Consider the following 9,636-nt stretch of genomic DNA (forward strand, 5'->3'; position numbering starts at 1 on the left):
CATTTTTGATGAGACGCTTAATGAAAGAAGTTTAATCGCCGGAAAACGAAAACCCGCGATTTCCCGTAAATCCATGGCTTGGCCCGTATAGTCCAATGTATACAAAGAAAGTACCATGTGAGTAAACTCGTTTCCAGAACGATTTTTTAAATTATTTTTTCACCACTAAAATGCATAAGACTTGTAGTTTTTAAAAATGTTTTCATTTTTGATGAAACGCTGAATAAAAGAAGTTTAATCGCCGGCAAACGAAAACCCGCGATTTCCCGTAAATCCCGGCTTGGCCCGTATAGTCAAAAGTATACAAAGAAAGTACCCAGGGAGTAAACTCATTTTCCGAACGATTTTTTAAATTCTTTTCTCACAACTACAACGCATGAGACTTGTAGTTTTTAAAAATGTTTTCATTTTTGATGAGACGCTGAATAAAAGAAGTTTAATCGCCGGCAAACGAAAACCCGCCATTTCCCGTAAACCCCGGACTCGGCCGTATAGTCAAAAGTATACAAAGAAAGTACCCAGGGAGTAACCTCATTTTCCGAACGATTTTTTAAATTATTTTTTCACCACTACAACGCATGAGACTTGTAGTTTTCAAAAATGTTTTCATTTTTGATGAGACGGTTAATGAAAGAAGTTTAATCGCCGGCAATCAAAAACCCGCGATTTCCCGTAAATCCCGGGCTTGGCCCGTATAGTCGAATGTATACAAAAAAAGTACCCTGTGATTAAACTAATTTCCCGAACGATTTTTTAAATTATTTTTTCACCACTAAAACGCATGAGACTTGTAGTTTTCAGAAATGCTTTCATTTTTGATGAGACGCTTAATGAAAGTGGTTTAATCGCCAGCAAACGAAAACCCGCGATTTCCCGTAAATCCCGGGTTTGGCCCGTTTAGTCGAATGTATACAAAGAAAGTATCCTGTGAGTAAACTCATTTCCAAAGCGATTTTTTAAATTATCTTTTCACCACTAAAACGCATGAGACTTGTAGTTTTCAAAAATGTTTTCATTTTTGATGAGACGCTAAATAAAAGAAGTTTAATCGCCGGCAAACGAAAACCCGCCATTTCCCGTAAACCCCGGACTCGACCGGTATAGTCAAAAGTATACAAAGAGAGTACCCAGGGAGTAAACTCATTTCTCGAACGATTTTTTAAATTATTTTTTCACCACTAAAACGCATGAGACTTGTAGTTTTCAAAAATATTTTCATTTTTGATGAGACGCTTAATGAAAGAGGTTTAATCGCCGGCAAACGAAATCCCGCGTTTTCCTGTAAATCCGGGGCTTGGCCCGTATAGTCGAATGTATACAAAGAAAGTACCCAGGGAGTAAACTCATTTCCCGAACGGTTTTTTAAATTTTTTTTTCACCACTAAAACGCATGAGACTTGTAGTTTTTAAAAATGTTTTCATTTTTGATGAGACGCTTAATGAAAGAGGTTTAATCGCCGGAAAACGAAAACCCGCGATTTCCAGTAAATCCCGGGCTTGGCCCGTATAGTCGAATGTATACAAAGAAAGTACCATGTGAGTAAACTCGTTTCCAGAACGATTTTTTAAATTATTTTTTCACCACTTAAATGCATAAGACTTGTAGTTTTTAAAAATGTTTTCATTTTTGATGAAACGCTGAATAAAAGAAGTTTAATCGCCGGCAAACGAAAACCCGCGATTTCCCGTAAATCCCGGCTTGGCCCGTATAGTCAAAAGTATACAAAGAAAATACCCAGGGAGTAACCTCATTTTCCGAACGATTTTTTAAATTATTTTTTCACCACTACAACGCATGAGACTTGTAGTTTTTAAAAATGTTTTCATTTTTGATGACACGCTAAATAAAAGAAGTTTAATCGCCGGCAAACGAAAACCCGCCATTTCCCGTAAACACCGGACTCGACCGGTATAGTCAAAAGTATACAAAGAAAGTACCCAGGGAGTAAACTCATTTCTCGAACGATTTTTTATATTTTTTTTTTTTACCACTAAACGCATGAGACTTGTAGTTTTCAAAAATATTTTCATATTTGATTGGACGCTGAATAAAAGATGTTTAATCGCCGGCAAACGAAAATCCGCGATTTCCCGTAAATCCCGGACTCAGCCCGTATAATCAAAAGTATACAGAGAAAGTACCCAGGGAGTAAACTCATTTCCCGAACGATTTTTTAAATTATTTTTTCACCACTAAAACGCATGAGACTTGTAGTTTTCAAAAATATTTTCATTTTTGATGAGACGCTTAATGAAAGAGGTTTAATCGCCGGCAAACGAAATCCCGCGTTTTCCCGTAAATCCGGGGCTTGGCCCGTATAGTCGAATATATACAAAGAAAGTACCCAGGGAGTAAACTCATTTCCCGAACGGTTTTTTAAATTTTTTTTTCACCACTAAAACGCATGAGACTTGTAGTTTTTAAAAATGTTTTCATTTTTGATGAGACGCTTAATGAAAGAGGTTTAATCGCCGGAAAACGAAAACCCGCGATTTCCCGTAAATCCCGGGCTTGGCCCGTATAGTCGAATGTATACAAAGAAAGTACCATGTGAGTAAACTCGTTTCCAGAACGATTTTTTAAATTATTTTTTCACCACTTAAATGCATAAGACTTGTAGTTTTTAAAAATGTTTTTATTTTTGATGAAACGCTGAATAAAAGAAGTTTAATCGCCGGCAAACGAAAACCCGCGATTTCCCGTAAATCCCGGCTTGGCCCGTATAGTCAAAAGTATACAAAGAAAGTACTCAGGGAGTAAACTCATTTCCCGAACGATTTTTTAAATTATTTTTTCACCACTAAAACGCACGAGACTTGTAGTTTTCAAAAATGTTTTCATTTTTGATGAGACGCTGAATAAAAGCAGTTTAATCGCCGGTAAACGAAAACCCGCCATTTCCCGTAAACCCCGGACTCGGCCCGTATAGTCAAAAGTATACAAAGAATTTACCCAGGGAGTAAACTCATTTTCCGAACGATTTTTTAAATTATTTTCTCACCACTACAACGCATGAGACTTGTAGTTTTTAAAAATGTTTTCATTTTTGATGAGACGCTGAATAAAAGAAGTTTAATCGCCGGCAAACGAAAACCCGCCATTTCCCGTAAACCCCGGACTCGGTCCGTATAGTCAAAAGTATACAAAGAAAGTACCCAGGGAGTAAACTCATTTTCCGAACGATTTTTTAAATTATTTTTTCACCACTACAACGCATGAGACTTTTAGTTTTCAAAACTGTTTTCATTTTTGATGAGACGCTTAATGAAAGAGGTTTAATCGCCGGCAAACGAAATCCCGCGATTTCCCGTAAATACCGGGCTTGGCCCGTATAGTCGAATGTATACAAAGAAAGTACCCAAGGAGTAAACTCATTTCCCGAACGAATTTTTAATTTTTTTTTTCACCACTAAAACGCATGAGATTTGTAGTTTTCAAAAATGTTTTCATTTTTGATGAGACGGTTAATGAAAGCAGTTTAATCGCCGGCAATCGAAAACCCGCGATTTCCCGTAAATCCCGGGCTTGGCCCGTATAGTCGAATGTATACAAAGAAAGTACCCAGGGAGTAACCTCATTTTCCGAACGATTTTTTAAATTATTTTTTCACCACTACAACGCATGAGACTTGTAGTTTTCAAAAATGTTTTCATTTTTGATGAGACGGTTAATGAAAGAAGTTTAATCGCCGGCAATCGAAAACCCGCGATTTCCCGTAAATCCCGGGCTTGGCCCGTATAGTCGAATGTATACAAAGAAAGTACCCAGGGAGTAAACTCATTTCTCGAACGATTTTTTATATATTTTTTTTTTTACCACTAAACGCATGAGACTTGTAGTTTTCAAAAATATTTTCATATTTGATTGGACGCTGAATAAAAGAAGTTTAATCGCCGGCAAACGAAATCCCGCGTTTTCCCGTAAATCCGGGGCTTGGCCCGTATAGTCGAATGTATACAAAGAAAGTACCCAGGGAGTAAACTCATTTCCCGAACGGTTTTTTAAATTTTTTTTTCACCACTAAAACGCATGAGACTTGTAGTTTTTAAAAATGTTTTCATTTTTGATGAGACGCTTAATGAAAGAGGTTTAATCGCCGGAAAACGAAAACCCGCGATTTCCCGTAAATCCCGGGCTTGGCCCGTATAGTCGAATGTATACAAAGAAAGTACCATGTGAGTAAACTCGTTTCCAGAACGATTTTTTAAATTATTTTTTCACCACTTAAATGCATAAGACTTGTAGTTTTTAAAAATGTTTTCATTTTTGATGAAACGCTGAATAAAAGAAGTTTAATCGCCGGCAAACGAAAACCCGCGATTTCCCGTAAATCCCGGCTTGGCCCGTATAGTCAAAAGTATACAAAGAAAGTACCCAGGGAGTAAACTCATTTCCCGAACGATTTTTTAAATTATTTTTTCACCACTAAAACGCACGAGACTTGTAGTTTTCAAAAATGTTTTCATTTTTGATGAGACGCTGAATAAAAGCAGTTTAATCGCCGGTAAACGAAAACCCGCCATTTCCCGTAAACCCCGGACTCGGCCCGTATAGTCAAAAGTATACAAAGAAATTACCCAGGGAGTAAACTCATTTTCCGAACGATTTTTTAAATTATTTTCTCACCACTACAACGCATGAGACTTGTAGTTTTTAAAAATGTTTTTATTTTTGATGAGACGCTGAATAAAAGAAGTTTAATCGCCGGCAAACGAAAACCCGCCATTTCCCGTAAACCCCGGACTCGGCCCGTATAGTCAAAAGTATACAAAGAAAGTACCCAGGGAGTAAACTCATTTTCCGAACGATTTTTTAAATTATTTTTTCACCACTACAACGCATGAGACTTTTATTTTTCAAAACTGTTTTCATTTTTGATGAGACGCTTAATGAAAGAGGTTTAATCGCCGGCAAACGAAATCCCGCGAATTCCCGTAAATACCGGGCTTGGCCCGTATAGTCGAATGTATACAAAGAAAGTACCCAGGGAGTAAACTCATTTCCCGAACGAATTTTTAATTTTTTTTTTCACCACTAAAACGCATGAGACTTGTAGTTTTCAAAAATGTTTTCATTTTTGATGAGACGGTTAATGAAAGAAGTTTAATCGCCGGCAATCGAAAACCCGCGATTTCACGTAAATCCCGGGCTTGGCCCGTATTGTCGAATGTATACAAAGAAAGTACCCTGTGAGTAAACTCATTTCCCGAACGATTTTTTAAATTATTTTTTCACCACTAAAACGCATGAGACTTGTAGTTTTCAGAAATGTTTTCATTTTTGATGAGACGTTTAATGAAAGTGGTTTAATCGCCAGCGAACGAAAACCCGCGATTTCCCGTAAATCCCGGGCTTGGCCCGTATAGTCGAATGTATACAAAGAAAGTACCCTGTGAGTAAACTCATTTCCAAAACGATTTTTTAAATTATCTTTTCACCACTAAAACGCATGAAACTTGAAGTTTTCAAAAATGTTTTCATTTTTGATGAGACGCTGAATAAAAGAAGTTTAATCGCCGGCAAACGAAAACCCGCCATTTCCCGTAAACTCCGGACTCGACCGGTATAGTCAAAAGTATACAAAGAAAGTACCCAGGGAGTAAACTCATCTCCTGAACGATTTTTTATATTATTTTTTTACCACTAAACGCATGAGACTTGTAGTTTTTAAAAATATTTTCATATTTGATGGGACGCGCTGAATAGAAGAAGTTTAATCGCCGGCAAACGAAAATCCGCGATTTCCCGTAAATCCCGGACTCGGCCCGTATAATCAAAAGTATAAAAAGAAAGTACCCAGGGAGTAAACTCATTTCCCGAACGATTTTTTAAATTATTTTTTCACCACTAAAACGCATGAGACTTGTAGTATTAAAAAATATTTTCATTTTTGATGAGACGCTTAATGAAAGAGGTTTAATCGCCGGCAAACGAAATCCCGCGTTTTGCCGTAAATCCGGGGCTTGGCCCGTATAGTTGAATGTATACAAAGAAAGTACCCAAGGAGTAAACTCATTTCCCGAACGATTTTTTAAGTTTTTTTTTCACCACTAAAACGCATAAGACTTGTAGTTTTCAAAAATGTTTTCATTTTTGATGAGACGCTTAATGAAAGAGGTTTAATCGCCGGAAAACGAAAACCCGCGATTTCACGTAAATCCCAGGCTTGGCCCGTATAGTCGAATGTATACAAAGAAAGTATCCTGTGAGTAAACTCGTTTCCAGAACGATTTTTTAAATTATTTTTTCACCACTAAAATGCATAAGACTTGTAGTTTTTAAAAATGTTTTCATTTTTGATGAGACGCTGAATAAAAGAAGTTTAATCGCCGGGAAACGAAAACCTGCGATTTCCCGTAAATCCCGGACTCGGCCCGTATAGTCAAGAGTATACAAAGAAAGTACCCAGGGAGTAAACTCATTTCCCAAACGATTATTTAAATTATTATTTCACCACTAAAGCCCATGAGACTTGTAGTTTTTAAAAATGTTTTCATTTTTGACGAGACGCTGAATAAAAGAAGTTTAATCGGCGGCAAACGAAAACCCGCGATTTCCCGTAAATCCCGGACTCGGCCCGTATAGTCAAAAGTATACAAGGAAAGTACCCAGTGAGTAAACTCATTTCCCGAACGAATTTTTAAATTATTTTTTCACCACTAAAACGCATGAGACTTGTAGTTTTCAGAAATGTTTTCATTTTTGATGAGACGCTTAATGAAAGTGGTTTACTTGCCGGCAAACGAAAACCCGCGATTTCCCGTAAATCACGGGCTTGGCCCGTATAGTCGAATGTATACAAAGAAAGTACCATGTGAGTAAACTCATTTCCAAAATGATTTTTTAAATTATCTTTTCACCACTAAAACGCTTGAGACTTGTAGTTTTCAAAAATGTTTTCATTTTTGATGAGACGCTGAATAAAACAAGTTTAATCGCCGGCAAAAGAAAACCCGCCATTTCCCGTAAACCCCGGACTCGGCCCGCATAGTCAAAAGTATACAAAGAAAGTACCCAGGGAGTAAACTCATTTCCCGAACGATTTTTTAAATTATTTTTTCACCACTAAAACGCATGAGACTTGTAGTTTTCAAAAATGTTTTCATTTTTGATGAGACGCTGAATAAAAGAAGTTTAATCGCCGGGAAACGAAAAACTGCGATTTCCCGTAAATCCCGGACTCGGCCCGTATAGTCAAAAGTATACAAAAAAAGTACCCAGGGAGTAAACTCATTTCCCAAACGATTATTTAAATTATTATTTCACCACTAAAGCCCATGAGACTTGTAGTTTTTAAAAATGTTTTCATTTTTGATGAGACGCTGAATAAAAGAAGTTTAATCGCCGGCAAACGAAAACCCGCGATTTCCGGTAAATCCCGGACTCGGCCCGTATAGTCAAAATTATACAAGGAAAGTACCCAGTGAGTAAACTCATTTCCCGAACGAATTTTTAAATTATTTTTTCACCACTAAAACGCATGAGACTTGTAGTATTTAAAAATATTTTCATTTTTGATGAGACGCTTAATGAAAGAGGTTTAATCGCCGGCAAACGAAATCCCGCGTTTTGCCGTAAATCCGGGGCTTGGCCCGTATAGTCGAATGTATACAAAGAAAGTACCCAGGGAGTAAACTCATTTCCCGAACGATTTTTTAAATTATTTTTTCACCACTAAAACGCATGAGACTTGTAGTTTTCAAAAATGTTTTCATTTTTGATGAGACGCTGAATAAAAGCAGTTTAATCGCCGGCAAACGAAAACCTGCGATTTCCCGTAAATCCCGGACTCGGTCCGTATAGTCAAAAGTATACAAAGAAAGTACCCAGGGAGTAAACTCATTTCCAGAACGATTTTTTAAATTATTTTTTCACCACTAAAACGCATAAGACTTGTAGTTTTTAAAAATGTTTTCATTTTTGATGAAACGCTGAATAAAAGAAGTTTAATCGCCGGCAAACGAAAACCCGCGATTTCCCGTAAATCCCGGCTTGGCCCGTATAGTCAAAAGTATACAAAGAAAGTACCCAGGGAGTAAACTCATTTCCCGAACGATTTTTTAAATTATTTTTTCACCACTAAAACGCATGAGACTTGTAGTTTTCAAAAATGTTTTCATTTTTGATGAGACGCTGAATAAAAGAAGTTTAATCGCCGGGAAACGAAAAACTGCGATTTCCCGTAAATCCCGGACTCGGCCCGTATAGTCAAAAGTATACAAAGAAAGTACCCAGGGAATAAACTCATTTCCCAAACGATTATTTAAATTATTATTTCACCACTAAAGCCCATGAGACTTGTAGTTTTTAAAAATGTTTTCATTTTTGATGAGACGCTGAATAAAAGAAGTTTAATCGCCGGCAAACGAAAACCCGCGATTTCCCGTAAATCCCGGACTCGGCCCGTATAGTCAAAAGTATACAAGGAAAGTACCCAGTGAGTAAACTCATTTCCCGAAAGAATTTTTAAATTATTTTTTCACCACTAAAACTCATGAGACTTGTAGTATTTAAAAATATTTTCATTTTTGATGAGACGCTTAATGAAAGAGGTTTAATCGCCGGCAAACGAAATCCCGCGTTTTGCCGTAAATCCGGGGCTTGGCCCGTATAGTCGAATGTATACAAAGAAAGTACCCAGGGAGTAAACTCATTTCCCGAACGATTTTTTAAATTTTTTTTTCACCACTAAAACGCATAAGACTTGTAGTTTTCAAAAATGTTTTCATTTTTGATGAAACGCTTAATGAAAGAGGTTTAATCGCCGGAAAACGAAAACCCGCGATTTCATGTAAATCCCAGGCTTGGCCCGTATAGTCGAATGTATACAAAGAAAGTATCCTGTGAGTAAACTCGTTTCCAGAACGATTTTTTAAATTATTTTTTCACCACTAAAATGCATAAGACTTGTAGTTTTTAAAAATGTTTTCATTTTTGATGAAACGCTGAATAAAAGAAGTTTAATCGCCGGCAAACGAAAACCCGCGATTTCCCGTAAATCCCGGCTTGGCCCGTATAGTCAAAAGTATACAAAGAAAGTACCCAGGGAGTAAACTCATTTCCCGAACGATTTTTTAAATTATTTTTTCACCACTAAAACGCATGAGACTTGTAGTTTTCAAAAATGTTTTCATTTTTGATGAGACGCTGAATAAAAGAAGTTTAATCGCCGGGAAACGAAAAACTGCGATTTCCCGTAAATCCCGGACTCGGCCCGTATAGTCAAAAGTATACAAAGAAAGTACCCAGGGAATAAACTCATTTCCCAAACGATTATTTAAATTATTATTTCACCACTAAAGCCCATGAGACTTGTAGTTTTTAAAAATGTTTTCATTTTTGATGAGACGCTGAATAAAAGAAGTTTAATCGCCGGCAAACGAAAACCCGCGATTTCCCGTAAATCCCGGACTCGGCCCGTATAGTCAAAAGTATACAAGGAAAGTACCCAGTGAGTAAACTCATTTCCCGAAAGAATTTTTAAATTATTTTTTCACCACTAAAACTCATGAGACTTGTAGTATTTAAAAATATTTTCATTTTTGATGAGACGCTTAATGAAAGAGGTTTAATCGCCGGCAAACGAAATCCCGCGTTTTGCCGTAAATCCGGGGCTTGGCCCGTATAGTCGAATG

The sequence above is a fragment of the Hydractinia symbiolongicarpus genome, chromosome 2 (genome assembly GCF_029227915.1).
Source record: "Hydractinia symbiolongicarpus strain clone_291-10 chromosome 2, HSymV2.1, whole genome shotgun sequence".
Lineage (NCBI taxonomy): Eukaryota > Metazoa > Cnidaria > Hydrozoa > Anthoathecata > Hydractiniidae > Hydractinia > Hydractinia symbiolongicarpus.